This window comes from Mytilus californianus, unplaced genomic scaffold (assembly GCF_021869535.1).
Source record: "Mytilus californianus isolate M0D057914Y unplaced genomic scaffold, xbMytCali1.0.p SCAF_10, whole genome shotgun sequence".
Taxonomy (NCBI): Eukaryota; Metazoa; Mollusca; class Bivalvia; order Mytilida; family Mytilidae; genus Mytilus; species Mytilus californianus.
This window is the reverse complement of record NW_026262582.1, coordinates 48,990,760-49,009,824: the sequence shown is the minus strand read 5'-3', so window position 1 is coordinate 49,009,824 and position 19,065 is coordinate 48,990,760. Positions and strand designations below refer to the sequence as shown.

Here is a 19,065-nt window from a genome sequence, read left to right as displayed (position 1 = left end):
ACAACAAGGTTGGAAAAATGATTGATACAGATTTCGGTTTGAATGACGTTTGTTTCCGGAATATTGAAATTAAGAACTTATCTAGCTGCCTCAACCTGTGTCAGTGACAAATCTAGTGGCACTAAACAACATCCCATATCAACACTAAAAACTTGATCTTTTTATTCTTGTCCTGTTTTTTCAAGGATGGTATTAATTCAAAAGAAAACGTTCTGGTAAATAAGCAAACTAAAACTTTTTTTTTTTTTAAATTATGACTATACTATAGTCTGTTGTTATTTATGTATTATTGTCTATTTATTTTCTTTTGTTTCCTATTCTGACATTGGACTCGGACTTCTCTTATACTGAGTTTTACTATGCGTACTGTTGTGCGTTTGTTTTTTCTACATTGGCTAGAGGTATAGGGGGAGGGTTGAGATCTCAAAAAACATATTTAACCCCGCCGCATTTTTGCGCCTGTCCCAAGTCAGGAGCCTCTGGCCTTTGTTAGTCTTGTATCATTTTTAATTTTAGTTTCCTGTGTATAATTTGAAGTTTAGTATGACGTCCATTATCACTGAACTAGTGTACATATTTGTTTAGGGGCTAGCTGAAGGAAGCCTCCGGGTGCGGGAGTTTCTCGCTGCATTGAAGACCCATTGGTGGCCTTCGGCTGTTGTCTGCTTTATGGTCGGGTTGTTGTCTCTTTGACACATTCCCAATTTCCATTCTCAATTTTATGTTTTAACATTTGGATAGAAAATCTGAGTCATGAATTTTAAAACTAGAGACTAGCAAGAGCCTGTGTCGCTCACGTGATTCTACTTTGGTTTCGGGCATTATCTAAAAATAGATTAAAATCATAACTGATACCTTAATAATAATTGAGGCCAAATTTGGTTTAATTTTGGTCCCGTAATTTAATCAAAAATCATTGTGGCAACCTTGAACAGTAAATCGACAACAAAGTTGGAATATTTCATCAGCAACTCAGAAGGAACATATTTGCCATGTTTGGCTTCATTCTATACAGTGCTCCTCTAGACGAAGCATGTAAATGTATTTCCCATATGGCCTTTATGTTAAACTAAGTCCACTACTGGTGGCCATCTTGGATGACGGTTCGGCTACAAAGTACCAACACTTGGTCAGTACCTCACTAGGAACATTCATGCCATGTTTAGTTTTCATTATATTCAGTGGTTGTCTAGTGTTAAAATGTAAAATGTTAGCGGCGACGAACAAAGTGATGAGAAAGCTAACTTTGCCTTTTAGGCCAGGTGAGGAAAGAGTATATGTGGAATGTACGTTTGTGATATTCACAAAGGCGTATGTACCTTGGTTATCAAAACAGTGAGTAGTTTGTTGAAAACCTAATCTTCGCTCTGTGGGTGACAAAATGACACAGGATAACATTCTATGAATCAATCGGAATCCGATTACTGATTGAAAACCAGAAAGTTTTTAAAGTATAAATGAATATTTTGTCTCAACAAAAAAAACAAAAAAAGGGGCAAAAGATACCAGAGGGACATTCAAACTCATAAATAGAAAATAAACTGACAACGGCATGGCTTAAAAAGAAAAAGACAAACAGACAAATAATAGTACATAAGACACAAGCAACACAACACGAACCCCACCAAAAAACTGGGGTAGATCTCAGTTGCTCCGGAAGGGTAAGCAGAACATGTGTCTTACCTTAAATATCGTAAATATTTATCCAAAGCATTCATGTGTGTTTCAATTGCACATAATTAGACTATTACATTTGAGTTGTCTAAATCCCGTTACAACAGTTTACAATACAGTTTCCGTCCTTGTATGATTCAACTTTTTAATACAATGTGTGAAATTATTAAATTGCGTGCGTAATTGTGATTTTATAAATAAATCAAAAGTTATTGACACACGATAAAACAATTTGATATGTTTTTAAGAAAGTTAGAATTTTTCAAAATCATCGCGGTCAGTGTATCTTGTGTATTTTGATGTTGTCAAGACAAATTTTCTTCAGCTATTTATTCTTAAATTTAAAAACACTAATTCATATGACTATAATTTAATGTATCTTATCTTTGACCAAAATCATATATCTATATGGTTCAAGACGTTTAAATCATACGAATGACATATTTGGTTTTACTCATTTTGTTAATTGGTTGTCAATATAATGGAATTTTATGTGACTAAAATACAAGTGAGAGGTAAAGCTAGCTATAAAACCAGGCTTAATCAACCATTTTCTATATTCGGTATTTTTGTTATTTTACTTTTTAGTTTTGAAACGACCTATAAGCAAATTGTGCATATTCAGGTACACTATGAAAAAGTGTGATCATTCTTACAAATATGAAATGCTACACCAGTCTTATACTAGTACACTACACTTTACTTTGATTTTAATATATTGAAGTGTACAATTTATTTTTGTATAAGCGTTAATGGTGTGATAAGAGTTTTATTGTGTACGTTGATTGAAATGGGAGTATAACAAATACAAGGCAAATTCAAGTCCACAAAAATGACAAAATCAAACACTATCCATCAACAGACCAGTACACAAACAACTTCCATATCCTTACACTAGTACAGGCACTTCTGGAAGAGAATAATTGGTTAAACTTGATTTTATAGCTAGTTAAACATCCAACTTGAATGACAGTTGGTTTATTGTTCAGTCATATTGACAAATTTGGGTTAGGAGTCTAAACAGACATAATAGGCTTATAAATGTGACGATCCAGTGGTCATAAATATGTCAACATACAACACAGACATGCAGCACAACTAACTTGACAATTAAAATTACATGCAATCTATTCTAACAAATATGGCGACAACACATTTAAAGTAAGAGTAAGAAAATACCAACTGGCAATCATAATCATAAGTCTGGAAAGAACAGACATACAATACAAACTTCCAAAAAGCATACAAAAACACTAAGCCATAAAATGTTCGACGAGAAATACAAATTGCCATATTAACTCAAACAAACAATTCCGGAATGAATTCATGTACTTAGAGCGGGTTACAAGATCGTCCTCAAATTACAACCCTCGTCTATATTCGTGTCTAAATGAGTCTGTGATAACTCTCCCGTACTTAATTGTACTTCTGTTGGTTGATACGATTTGCTTACTTCTTCAAAAAATAACCAGGAACATACTGGTTCCTGTAAACCAACTGATTTTCACACGCGATTTTTTTTTCGCGACTTTTGCGAGCCAAAAATGAACGCGAAGAGAAAGTTGTCGCGAATCAAATTTGTAAAACTTACACTTACCTTATTTAATTACATCAAATTAGTTACAATTAAATCCCCATGAAGTGAGCTAGAAATTGCTAAACGCTAAATAAAGTTTCCACAAAAATAAGTAGAATAAGGTTTTTTTTTACACAATTTGCATATACACGCAGAATGAAAACACAGGCATTAAGAATACTGATAAAAAAAAAAAGAATAAACAAAAACACCTTCAACACAAAAGACCTAAGATGGATTTGACGAATCCGTTTATGTCAAATTATATCATATATTTTGTTACGTTAAATTTATGGCGATAATAGAAAAGTCATAAACATAAACTGTAGCATATTTATACTGATCGTTATTATATAATGTTGTAATAAACATAAAAATAGTTTCACAGGTGAGATGTTTGTGATGTATTACAAGTACTTTCATGTTTAATGATTTGTAAAAAGCCATGTTAACATCGTTCATTTAACATATAAAACAGAAAACAAAACACTTTTTACGGGAATCATTTTTTTTTTAAAGATTGACATAAACTGCTGTAAAGAATCTTTATTTATAACCTTAGTTCGCACTACGTTTTCATAATTAAAAAACGAAGATGTAATTAAACTAACAAAAATACCAAACTCAAAGGGAATTTCAAAACCGAAAGTCCTTTATCAAATGACAAAACATAAAAACTCAAACAAATCTAACGAATGAAAAACAACTGTCATATTCCTGACTTGGTTCAGACATTTTCTTGTGTAGAAAATGGTGGATTAAACCTAGTTTTATAGCTAACTAAACCTCTCACTAGTATGACAGTCTCATAAAATTCCATACTATTGACAAGAATGTGTAATTAAGACCAACAGACATAATTAGTAAAACATAAAAAATGTGGGTACAGCAGTCAACATTGTAATGTAATCTTAAAAACTATTAAAACAAATAAATGTTTCAACAAAAAAACATAAAATGGCATAAAAAGTACATCAGCAAAAATGAAAGACTAGAACTTAAAATTGACCATAGCAAGACAACACAATAGAGGGATGCATAAGGTTTTTTTTTATCTTTATTTAGAGGGATGCATAAGAACCGAACCACGTCATAAGTATATAATGAAAAATAAATAAACAGTAAATCAATTGCCATCACATGATGTTAGTGATGACGGTTATAGATAATCATCTACATGTACAAAAATATTTACACTGATTGTTATTGTAGGTAATGTAGTAATAAAACTTACACCCCAGTTCTATTGTTTTACTTCATAGTTTCTATTTCTGAAACAAGTGTAAATTGAATAGATCTATTGTTACGAAAAACAATGGATTTTGACCACAGGGTGTGACGAGCGGGGTTTCTGGAAACCCCTGCTTCTACATCCCGCAAACAAAGTCCATTGTTATTCGTAACAATAGAAATTGATTATGAACATAAGAAATTACTAATAGTGTTCACTTCAAATTGTTTCATGATATTAAAAAAACACATTTTAGGAAATTCCAATAAGCATCTATATGGAATACAAAAATAATCCTTTAAATACTTTTTTGCTTGAAGGTAATTTTTTTTTTATTCCAGTCATATGGTCTCTATTCTAAAGCATTGATCTTTAGAAAAAGAATTGGGATTCTAGCTCCCGGACCCCCTCCCCCGGTTACCCAGTGGCCGATCCGGGGTTGGGGGTTCCGCGGGTTGGACCCGACCTTTATTTAAAAGATCAATGCATTTGAATGGTTTTCTCTTGAGTTGGGAACCCCCGGCTAGATCAGCCCCTGATTGACCCCCAAAAAAGGGGAGTTCCTCAATATTAAATATTGTATGTTGAGCGTGTCTGGTAGTCAGGTTTTTAATGCAGACACACCTATTCCTTAGTATGTTCGAATTTGATGTTTGTTTATTCACGAGATGAGGGGGGGGGGGGGGGGGGGGGGCTTTTGTTTTTGATAAAATCATAGATATAAAATACAGTTATGATTACCTTTAGTAGACTGATACAGGTAAGTACTTTGGGTTATAATATTGCCTTTATCTTTAGTCTCTTCTACCAAATCCAACGCTTGCCACAGAATGTCGTCCGTCTTATACCCGTCCATATTGACAACTGTATACCAGGAGCATGATGTAATTTTCTGTTTGTAATAAGAATACATGAAACAGTCAACCTTGACCTGCTGATCCATATTAGCACATGGATTTAACGGAATATGCAAAACAACTTTGACATTTGTAAAATATACTCACTTGTCAAAGTTTGAACGAAGATAACCAAAGAAAGGTTACTAGTGGGGTTTCATGTAATAAAAAAATATTCTTATAAATCATGGTTTGATATTATCAATAAATATGCTATCGTTGTTTTTTTTTTTCATTTAATAATCAATGTTAATAAATATAGGGTTTAGAATGGGGTGTAAGTTAGTTATACACCTCGGGATACGGTGTGTCTGGATAAGAAACCCCTCCGGCCTCCGGCCGACGGGGTTTCTTATCCAGACACACCTATCCCTCGGTGTATAACTATTACATAATCGTCTGGCTCATAGGAACGTTCAATGTTTACATAATGAAAGGGAATGTTATATATGGGATAACTTTTCATGCTTTCTTTTAATCAGTTGTATTTTTATTACTTCCCTTATTATGCTTTTTGGAATACAAAAAGAAAAATAAACTATTAATTAAAAACTGGTTGTTAACATTTTTTACATACGCTTCTAAAATCATATTGACTTATTATTCTTGTTTGAAAAGGAAATATATAAAGGATGCTTCCCAATGAGATGAGTATCCAATAGAGGTCATAAGTGTGAACAATTAAAAATAACCATATAGATTTTTTAAATGAAATAGTTAAAAAACAAATATAATCGTACTTTAAAATTACCATTGAGTACGAAGTATTTCCTCTGTCTGGAAGTATACTAATACAATAATGGTTCGCAAAAGTGGTGAGAAATAAAAAAGAAGTTATGGTAAACAAAATGTTATTAAAGTTCACAAACATTTCTAGCTTTAAAATCGTGTCCAATTACACGAATGTTGAAAACAAATGACCATTAACAATTTTTATATCTGAATAAACCAAATATTATTTCTAAATCAATAGACATTCAAAAACACTAATTGCTGACCTCGAAGCTGTTCTGTTTCTCGATAAGGGGAATAAATAAAGGCAACAGTAGTATACCGGTGTTCGAAAGTCATTAATCGATTGAGAAAAACAAATCCGGGTTAAAAACCAAAACCGAGGGAAACACATCAACTATAAGAGGAAAACAAAGGAACAACAAGAACACCGAAGTACAACAAAAAAAAAACCGCCAACACACATAGAAACGAACTATTTGATAACAACTGCCATATTCCTGATTTGGTACAGGACATTTTAAGAAACCATGGTGGTTTGAACCTTGTTTAATGGCTAGCCAAACCTCCAGCTTTATGACAATGTTAAAATAATAATAACTTGCTTCAAAGTATAATTTTGGAAAGGGTTATATGAGGATAAATTACTGACAGTGATTTTGCCACGTGGATATACAAATAAATATTTAGAGCATGTTTGGTTATATCAATTTAGATATTGTTCTTAGTAAGTATAGTATCAGCAGTATATATTTTGTTCTTAAATAATAGGCAAAAATTTTAATCAAAGATACAAGCTTATATTTTTCTGGGATAGTTTGATCATATACTTGTTAACGTATGTAAGTATTTATTTTCTAACCATTCATAACAGTAGTTGACGTTATTTTTCCATGTGAACAGGGATTATTAGTTCATATATTTGTTAACGTTTGAAAGACATTTATTAATAAATAATCATTCGCACAAGCTGAAATATTTATACTGATTGTTATAGATAGTGTGGTAATAAAACATAATCGTTTGGCTCATTGGAACGTTGAACGTTTACATGATGAAAACGACGTTATATAATGGAATGACTTTGTATGCTTACTTTCAGTCAGCCGTATTTCTATTACTTCTCTTATCATACTTTTTGAATTGAAAAAAGGAAAACAAACTATTAGTTAAGACATGGTTGTTAACATTTGTTAGACTTATACATCGAACTTGACATAAGAAGTCGTCTCAGTACCAGAATCTATGACAAACGAGACGATTTTAATTTTTAAATTATCAATTTCCCCCACCTTAGTACCAATGTACCAACTTCACCTGCGTATTGGATATACATTTCCCAACTCATTCGATATTCAAGAGCTTGCAGCTGCTACTAATACTGTTCAACATCACCAGTGTTGGAGCAGAGAGTTGATAAACCAAAGGTATGTCAAAGAACGTCTCGTCCTTTTTCTTAAAAAGTTCATCGGTATATACCAAGACCTTGTCTACATAAGTTAATGCCTGTACTAAGTCAGGAATATGACAGTTGTTATTCATTTGTTTGATGTGTTTGAGCTTTTGATTCTGCCATTTGATTAGGGATTTTCTGTTTTGAATTTTCCTCGGAGTTCAGTATTTTTTGTGGTTTTACTTTTTTTGATATTTATTCCTTGTCAGCTTCACTTAGTCTATTTCTAATAATATTTATTTGACGTGGCTCGGTACTTGTACATCCCGTCATTGTGTTATTGTGCTATGGTAAATTTTTGTATTGTTGTCTTTCGTCTTTGCTAATGTGCCTTGTCAATATGACTTTTTGTCTTTCTTTGTTGACATATTTGTTTGTTTTTATAGTTATTAAGATTATAACACAATATTAACTGCTTTACCCTTATTTTTTTAATTTTTACCTATTAGGTCTGTTTTGTTTGTTCACACATCGTTTTCAATATAATGGAATTGTATGCGACTGTCATACAAGTGACAGGTATAGCTAGCTATATAACTAGGTTTAAACCACCATTTTCTACAAAAGAAAATATCTGTACCAAGTCAGGAATTTGACAGTCGTCATCCATTTTGCTTAGGGACTTTTCGTTAAGATTTTCCTCGGAGTTCTGTACTTTTGTTATTTTACTTTTTACAGACATGTCGCAAATCATATTGACTTATCGTGTTATTTGAATATGTATATATAATGTATGATTTCCAATGAGATGATTATCTAATAGAGATCATAAGTGCGAACAATCAAAAGTCACTATATAGTCTTATTAAATGTTTTAGTTAAAACAAATGAACAAATATAATCTTATTTTAAAATTACCATCGAAGCTGTTCTGTTTCTCGATAAGGGGAATAACCTGCTTCAAATAATAATTTGATAGTTTCTTGAAAGGTTATATGAGGTTATATTACTGAAAATTATTTTGACACGTGGATATACGAGTACATATTATAGCATACAGAAATAAGGAGATGTGGTATGAGCGCCAATGAGACAACTTTCCATCCAAGTCACAATGTGTATAAAGTAAACCATTAAAGGTCAAAGAACGACCTTCAGCACGGAGCCTAGGCTCAAATCGGACAGCAAGCTATAAAGGGCCCCAAAATGACCGGTGTAAAACCTTTCAAACAGGGAAACAAATAGTCTAATCTATATAAAAAAATCGACAAACGAGACCCACTTTTGAACTACATCAACAAACGAAAACCACTGAACTACACGTTCCTGAATTAGGAAAGGTGCATACAAATGCAGCGGGTTTTAACAGATGTGAACCTTCATCCTAACCTGGCACAGTAGTTTAACATTACAACATAGAAAGACACACTATAAAATATCAATTGAAATGACTTAACTCAATCAAAAAGAAAAATTAACAAAAACAAATAAACATACAATGAACGAATAAATTTGATCTATAACACAATATAGATACAATATTATTTAAAAACAGGGGGAGATGAACAATAACGTCAAAAAGACAAATTTAACATTGGACAAATGGCGTTCAATAAAATAAGGTACACAGTTAAACAAAATATATTAATTTTGTTGTTCGGAGTACGTAAATATTTTTACTAAATAAATTAATTTTTTGTTTATAGTACGAGAACAGAAGTGAAAACTTATCGTCATACTAAATACTTTCTCAAAAGTAGTACATATTAAAAATAGTGAGACAAATTAAAACATGTTTGGTTATATCAATTTAGATATTGTTTAAGTAAGTATAGTATCAGCAGTATATATTTTGTTCGTAGATAAAAGGCAAAAAACTAAATCAAAGATAACGGCTTAGATTTTTATCTCGTCAGAGGCTCAGAAATTTACGATAGCGTTCAAATTCCTTATCTTCAATAATATTCATACTGGAGTTGTTAGATCATATATTTGCTATGTATTAAATTTTTTAATTTTTTAACATTCAAAACAGTAGTTGATTTGCCCTTTTTAAATGCATTTTGAATCACATATCTTCAAACAATGTTAGTAATGAATGGTAGAGTTATAGACATCTACAGAAGCATAGTTATACTGCATTTTGAATTACATATCTACTGAAATTGTTAGTTATGAAGGTAATTGAAGAGTCATGAACATATTCTGTAGTATACCTATACTGATCGTTATAGATAATGTTGTAATAAACATAAAAATATTTTCACTTGATGTTTGTGATGTGCTAAACGTTATTTTTAGTTCACTCATTTGTAAACAGCCTGGTTGACATCGTTCATTTGCAAATAAAAAAGAGAAAACAATAAACTTCTTACACGAATTTATATTTTTAAAAGATTGAAATGAACTGCAGCGAAGAATCTTATTTTTATAACATTAGTTTATACTACTTTTTCATAATTATGTATTTTTAACAAATATCAACACAGGATGTTAGACTATATATTTGTTTACGAATGCAAGTATTTATTCTCAAACCTTTCAAAACAGTAGTGGATTTGCCCTTTTTAAATGTACTTTAAATCACAAATCTACGAAAAGTATTAGTAATGAGGGTAATGAAAGATTCATACACATACTCTGTGGCATAATTATACTGATAGTTATAGATAATGTTGTAATAAACATAAAAATAGTTTCACTTGATGTTTGTGTTCAACAATGATTTGTAACAGTCATGTTGACATCGTTGATTTGTAAATAGAAAAGTAAAACATGTACATTGCACACAAATTTACGTTTTTGAAATATAGAATTAAACTGCAGTAAAGAATCTTATTTTTATAACATAAATTTACGCTACTTTTTCATAATTATGTATTTTAAAAAAAAAGTAACATAACAAAAATACCAAACTCCAAGGGAATTCCAAAACCGAAAGTCCTTTGTTAAATGACAAAAATCAATGGCTCAAACACATCTAACGAATGGTAAATTCCTGAATTGGTACAGGCGTTTCCGTATATAGAAAATGATGGATTAAACCTGGTTTTAAAGCTAGCTAAACCTCCCACTTGTTTGACAGTATCATAGAATTCCATTATATCGACAATGTATGAGTTAGAGGAAAAGACATAATAGGTAACACATAGAAAATAGGGGGTACAGCAGTCAACATTGTAATATAATCTTTATCACTATAAAAACAAATAACAGTTTCAACAAAGAAGCACAAAATGGCATATAGACAAAGTACATAAGCAAACATGAAAGACACTAACACAATAACACTATGGCGGGATGTATAGGTACTGATCCACGTCATAAGTATATAATCTAAAATGAATAAACAGTTAATCTAATATCAGAACACGATGATACGATTACGATGACGATGATAAATAATCATCTGCAGAAGCTGAAATATGTTTACTGATTGTTATAGATAATGTGGTAATAAAACATAGTCGTCTGGCTCATGGGAACTTTGAAACATTTCATGATGAAAAGGGATGTTATATAATGGAATGACTTTTCATGCTAACTTTTAATCAGCAGTCTTTTATTACTTCCTTTAGCACGTTTTTCGAATTCAGAAAAGTAAAAACAAACTATAAAATTTAAAACGTGTTGTTATCTTTCGTTTACATACATGTCTCAATTCATATTGGCTTATCATGTTATTTTAATAGAAATATACAGAGTATGATTGCTAATGAGATAATAATCCAATAGAGATCATAACTGTGAACACTTAAAAGTCACTATATAGTTTTATTTAAAGTTAAAGTTAAAACAAATAATGAACATATATAGCCTAATTTTGAAATTACTATTGAGTACGAAGTATTTCCTCTGTCTGGAAGTATACTAATACAATAATGGTTCGCAAAAGTGGTGAGAACTGAAGAGAAAACAATGTACTTTTCACACGAATTAATATTTTCAAAAGATTGAAATGAACTACAGAAAAGAATCTTATTTTTATAACCTTAGTTTATACTACTTTTTCATAATTATGTATTTTTAACAAATATCAGCACAGGATGTAAGTGATGACGATAATAAATAATCATCTGCACAAGCTGAAATATTTATACTGATTGTTATAGATAATGTGGTAATAAAACATAATCGTCTGGCTCATGGGAACGTTGAACGTTTTCATGATGAAATGAAATGTTATATAATGGAATGACTTTTCATGCTAACTTTTAATGAGCCGTATTTTCATTACTTCCCTTATCATGCTTTTGGAATAAAGAAAAGTAAAACAAATTATCAGTTGAAAACTGGTTGTTAACATTTTTTTACATACATTTCTCAAATCATATTGACTTATCATTCTTGTTTGAATAGGAATATATAATGTATGATTTCCAATGAGATGAGTGTTCAATAGAGGTCATAACTGTGAACAGTTAAAGGTTACCATATAGTCTTTTTAAATGTAATAGTTGAAAAATATTTGGAAAATATATTCTTTTTGGAGCACATTTTGACGTTATTTTCTATGTGAACTTTGAATCATTTTTATCGGATTATATATTAAAAGAAGTGTATGCATGAACATATTTAAATCTACTTTTGATACGCACAATTTGAGCTCTTTGAATCGTGATAGATGAACAGAAATTGAAATAATTATGATAATTATTTAGAACAATAATTGACATAACATTTTCAGATATATTTTGAACCAAATAACAGTGTAGGATTTAACACATTAATAATGATAGTAACATGTACAGAGCTATATATAATATAGATAATAGTGAAATCAAGATGGATATATGTGTTTAAAAAGAGGGATGAAAGATACCAGAGAGACAGTCAAACTAATTCTCTGTCAGAACTATAACCCAACTACTGGACCACTGTGCTTGGTGAGTACGGCTTCTGTTGATTATTATTATATACTTCTCAGAAAAGTTAAGGTAAATAACCTGCTTCAAATTATTAGTTTAGAATTACTGGAAAGAGTTATATGAGGTTATACTACTGATCTGTGAATTGTCAGTCATCCAGTGTACTGTTTGATACTGTGACTGGTGGTTCGTCTTTGGCTTATTTTAAATGGCATAAAAACATCTAACAAAGAAGATCGACTCCATTTGATTCAGATAAACTTTCCTGTAAAGTCATCTACAAATGCTTGTATACCGACGGCCTATTTTTATAAGTCCTATCTTTGGTTGTAAGATGCATAGCCAAAACTCAGCTGATTATGCCAACTTCTACTACACATGTATTATTGAAAAGTGCATGGCAAAGTTGGCAAGGTTTACATAAATTTGATTCCGCGTTCAACTTCTCTAAAAAGTGTTTGCCTATTTGGTAGATTTTCCAACATGAATGAACAGTATCTGATAATAATGGTTAATAAAAGCTCATGAAAGAATGCATTTTATCGCATATTATATGTCATGATTGCTGTTCATGCAAAGAAAAATAAATTAAAAAACGTAGTTTGAATTGTCTGAAATAAAAACCTTTAAAAGAAAAGAAGGATTTTGGTTTTTTTTCTGGTTCTATATACATGATTTACATGTCCACTTTTTTTGCTTTATCACGATTGTGATCCATATGTCAAAAACATATGTCATCAATTACTTAGCTAATAAAAACACTACCTAAGCGATACAAATGTAGCCTTTCAAAACCTCACTTTAGAAAGGACCACCTGATTACAGGATAAAATAAGGGTCATTTTATCATTTGTTTATGGCAAAAATAGCAAACTTATTCAACCCTTTCTACTTGATGTTAATTTGATTGATAAACGAACAGGTAAATATAATCTGTGCACTAAGGTTAAGATTGGTCACTTGTGATATCACTTTGACTTCATAAACATTTCAAGATATACATATTTTACACACAAAAGTAACTTCCTTCATGGTCAAAACATATATGAGCAACAGCTTTACCTGAGCATATTTTACACAAACATTTATCTCTGTAAAAAATCATTTGTAGCTCAATATACTTACAATAAAGATGTTGTTCATAACTAAACATCAATGACTAGAGTTCAACATAAGACTATTTTGGCAGTGTTTCCTGTTATAGAATTAATGTAAGAAGTGTGAAGCCCCGATACCAATACGTGAGACAAAACTCAAAACTAAAAATATTAAATACCGACAGAGAAATATCATGAACATCAGAGGGAGGTCAGTTTGTAGATTTATAATACTTTTAGATTTTCGAATTCAGAGGCTGAAAATGCCTTATGATACCTTCTGCTTTACTATTTTTGCAATTTCATATCCCAATGATAACTCTTATCATACATCTTCCTTTGTTATCATTCTAGATCTCATATAGACTATAAGCAAAGAGAATGCTACACAGCCATAGGAAAGATGTTTGTACAGTTGATCAATTATAATTGAATTATTGTGTACTCTTCTATGCTACATTTGCAAATTTTAGATTTTTTACACGTTGATATAAGAAAATTATTAAGAGCATTTTTTATCATAATATCAATTTCTTTGTAAGTATAGTATCAGCAGTATCGTTATTTTTTCTTAAATAATAGTGGGAAATCTTATCACACATGCCAGGCTTATAAACCTTTATGTCAGACGCTTGCTATATCTACAAAAAACCCCTCATTAATCCTCGAATCAAAGCAATTGGAAGGCCGGATTATATATGCTGCAGAAAATTTTGAAAAGTTGATAGCAAAAAACTGCAAAGGAAATCTAGGCATTAGTAAGGAAAATCTTTGTGCTTTGAATTATTAAATATTTCTTAAACAGTAAATTCACAAATTTTTGATATTTCATGTCAACAAAAGTACTGACTACTGGGCTAATTATATGCTCGGGATGAAACGACCAACAGCAGTGACATCGGAATTTGAAGGCCAAATCAGTACGAAAACGTTAATACCTTTCTCTACGATAGACTTAAACTGCTATGCCAAGTTAATTTCAATTTTTGTACACCTGTTCATGACAAAAAATGCTCTTCCCATCCCAAATTTTGACCATCAAAAATACTAAAGAATTGTGCATGCATTAGAAACGTTGAAGACACAGTGGTTTTTTTTCTGTAATCAATGTATTATTTTGTACACAGAACATGGACATATACAGCACAAGAACATGCATTCAAATTAATGTCAGCGATTAAAAAAAATTACAAAATCGACAAAATTGTCTTAAAAACGACAATCGTTAGTCTTACAAATGATTTTGTAGGCATATTTTGCATTCTCAAATGTTTAGATTTTCTGCTAAGTTGTTTTCAACAATCACGCATCAGTCATGTAATAACATGAAATAAAGTACATTATCATAAAATAGAAATATCAGAATCAAAAGAAATTTTATCTGAAGAGGTTAAATGTCATAATGTTCAACTGACGATAATACGTCATTTTGTTGCTTAATGAATGATTAGAAATTGTAAATCTAGTTTTCTTGCGCTATTTTTATAAAATATAGTGCATCAGCCATGTTTTAGCAATGTCTGGAGGAGTATTTTCACCCATACACTGATTTATGAACAAATTCAAAAGTTTTAAATAACTTTTGCACAATAACTGGATCTGCAATTCTTAGCTGCTCAGAATACAAAAGGTACACTACTTTATGACATTAGAATAAATGCAAATCATATAATTTTGTTATTACAGTTTATGGCCCAACAATGTATACTTTAAAAAAAAAGTCCGAAGATACCAAGGGGACATTGAAAACCCGTAAGTCGAAAAGAAACCAAAAACACCATGGCAAAAAAAATGACGACGGAAAGATACATCAGTCTACAAAAACAGTACACAGAAAACCAAGACCGATCAACACGAGCCCCACCATAACTGGTAGTAATATCAGATCCCCTGGAATCGTAATCACATCCTGTTCCCCTTGTGGCATTAACCTTTATAGATTTATGTTAAGATGCTTGATCCAGTACGAACTACTTATAGCTTTATCATGATTTAATATATATTTTGAAGTGTATGTTTGCCACTTATTATTAGCGTCACTAGCAACTCCTTTCTTGGTTTCAAATAGTGGATTATACATGCACCGGTCACTCTCTCTCTCTCTCGTTCTCTCTTGGTATTCACGCAATTTGACTTTTCAGGCTTTTAAGCTTGATTTGAAACGTTTTAATCGATCTGTTCACAAATTCATTCGCTTATTGTTAGAATTTATTTAACTACTTTGAAAAAATATACCACAAGCATTGAAAAAATGCTTTGCACTAAAATTAAAATATTCATCATGATAAAGCTTTATATATATATTAGCAGATATGTTTACTTTCTGTAAGTTTGGGCAGTTCCTGAAAACTAGAAAGTGATTCATTTCGAAAAAGAAACCATTGGATACGTTCAATAATTTTCCAACATATCATATAACTTATATAACTTGCCCAGCAAATCGTTTGATAAAAATTTTCTATGTTAAAGGGATCTGCTTTTCTGAAATCGTTTCCTTTACCAGTCTGTCGTTTACGTTTTCGTATGGACTCAAAATATTCTAAATCAAACTATTTAACAGACATCTCAGTTAAATTTATTTTCCCTTGACGTAATGTTGTGAACAGTACTATGTTTTGTTTGATACTTTGACAATTTTCGAAATTTGTTGATATCTGACTTTGGGTTTTTAATCACTACTACTCATTTGCAGTATACATTCCTCTGTTTTAACTTTGGATTCTTCTTCATTGCTCGCTTATCATATCATTGGAAGATACCAAGACCATGTTTTTATTCCGTATCAACTTCACCAATAATACATGATGGTCTTTAAGTATAGATTCTATGTACTGACGTTGTTTATCATTTCAAAAACGTGTTAAAGTGCTCTTTTTATTTGTCTTTGTATACTTTTAACCTTTACTGTTTAATCCATTTTTGGGAATATCCTTTGGCGTAGATTGATATTTATACATTCCGCTAATGTGTAATTTAAGGAATGACTGTAATAACTGTCTGTCTATGACGAAAGGACATCAAAAATGTAGTGCACACTGAATAATTCTAATTTTAAGGAGTAAATCATAAACAAACGTTGATGACGTTACGGTCTCATGATAAAATTATGTTGTTAAACCATTAATGTCATCAATTTCACTGCACCAGATGCAGATATTACTACCAGTTATGGTGGGGCTCGTGTTGATCGGTCTTGGTTTTCTGTGTACTGTTTTTGTAGACTGATGTATCTTTCCGTCGTCATTTTTTTTGCCATGGTGTTTTTGGTTTCTTTTCGACTTACGGGTTTTCAATGTCCCCTTGGTATCTTCGGTTAACAAATACTATAAGGAATCTGCAATCAACAATCAAGCACTAAGTATTATTTGAAAATATATAATCACCAACAATGTTCTTTACTTAGGAAAGGTATATGTTCATTTCGGGATGGGTTCACGGTGTTTAGATGTAACCTAGTTATTTATATCTCAATGCAAGATCTACTTGAGTCATAAATGCTGGAATTAGCTTACACTTCATTGTCAATCAAATGTATTTGACTTAATGATTCAGTTTGAAATGACAAATGTGCATACAAATTCTATTATTTATATCCATGCATATTGAAGGTAAATTTGCAATATTCTGTTGTTTTGATAAATGACATAAATATTGAAAAATTGATTTCTTTCGATTCCCTTTTCTGGCTTTACTTTAATCGGGAAAGATGATTTACTTTATTCATCATATGAATTATGCTTTTAAATGAAACGCTTCAAAACAAATTTCCATTCATTTAATAATTTAAAGGTTTTTACCGAATCTCAATATTCAAAACATAGATATTGATAAACAAAAACATTAATAATCATGCCAATGATGTCAAATAACAGCAATTACATCGTAAAAGCATTTTTTATGCATGGAATATGTGTTATTATCATTTTTGATCCACTGTATTGACATTTCGTCACTTAGAAAATTAAAAAAAAAGGAAATGATTTATTCTTAATATGCATATTAAAATATTTGAAGGAGCGGCAGTTCAAAGCTAATTGAAAAGAATATGATTTGATGAAGCAATAGTGGACATGACATTTGCAGATCCATTCTGTGTCAAATGCCAAAGGAGGACTTAACATGTGAATAATGATAGCAATAAAGATTATAGAATAGAATTAATGACGTTCAGAAAATATATACAAATATATTATTGATGTTATACATGACGTTTTGAATTTTGTAATCACGATGGATATTATTGTGAATTCTCTATCAGATAAATAGTAAACATAAAAGTACGCTACTTGGAAGATAAATTGCTCTAGGTAAGTATGACATCTCTTAATGCATTTTGTAACATTTGGTTATATCACATTGCTAGGTAATTCGATTACCGAGTGGACTAAGAAATTCTGTTATCATATGCCTGTTAATCATGTAGCTGTTTGTTTCAAACCGTTCATTGCATGTAAGCATGTGGTATGTTCGACAATAGACATTTTTCTTCAGTATATCTCTTTAGGTTGTCCATCATATATAATCTTTACAAGGTGACGGCCATGATACAGCCTGAGTAACAATCAACTAACCAAAACAACAGACAAACGATCAAAATGAAGAATGTGTTATGTTTAGACTTGTGTCGACCATTTCCACGAACATTTTGTAAGCTTTTAAGATACATATTATTTAATTTCTGTTTGACATAAACAAAGAAAATCGTTGAAGAAAGAGGAACATTATACCATAGGGACAATACAAACTAATCGAAAAAAATGGTAAATGTCAGGCCCTCAAGGCAATATGTCGAAAAGACAAACCTTACTTTAATAAAAACATTATTAAAAATACATAAAGAACTAAAGAATAAACTGTACGAATAAATGTTTCTTTTTGGGACAAATTATTGTCACATTAACCTATTATGTATGTTTGGCTTGCTCACCTAATTTTATCAATAAAACGGAACTATAAACAACATGAACAACTCTCTTACAAGTTGGAGTTTTAGCTAGTTTTAAAACCTGGTTTGATCCACCATTTTTTTAGAACAATGCCTGTTCCAAGTCAGGATTATGACAGTTGCTTTCCATTCGTATCGTTGGGTGATAAGTCTTACGGTTGGTAGTGTCCGTTTAAATGAACTTACCCTTTTTGAATGTATCTTGGAAGATTGTTATTTTTTGTTGACATAAAAAGAAGATGTGGTATGATTGCCAATGAGCTAACTCTCCACGAGAAAACAAATAACACAGAAATTAACAACTATAGATCTCCCTACGGCCTTCAACAATGAGCAAAGCCCATACCGCCCTTACAGCCTTCGGCAATGAGCAAAGCCCATACCGCATAGCTAGCTATAAGAGGCCCAGAAATAACAAATGTAAAACAATTCAAACGAGAAAACTAACGGCCTAACTTATGCACAAAATAATGAACGAAAAACAAATATGTTCCATAGAAACAAACGACAACCACTGAATTACAGGCTCCTGACTTAGAACAGGCACATACAGAATGTAGCGGGATAAAACTAGTTTGTTGGCGCCAAACCCTTCCTCTTTTGATACCTTTTTCAAACCTTTCTGTCAATTCTGGTTTGTAATTTACATTTCA

At 31.3% G+C, this 19,065-nt stretch overlaps 1 long non-coding RNA gene across 1 annotated transcript; it reads left to right on the top strand.

The window, feature by feature from the left end:
* The first annotated feature begins 12,250 nt into the window (after positions 1 to 12,250).
* Positions 12,251 to 17,624, top strand: LOC127718295 (uncharacterized). Its single transcript, XR_007989710.1, has 2 exons — positions 12,251 to 12,388; positions 17,482 to 17,624. It is a non-coding gene; the product is annotated as an uncharacterized LOC127718295 (long non-coding RNA).
* Positions 17,625 to 19,065: the final 1,441 nt, after the last annotated feature.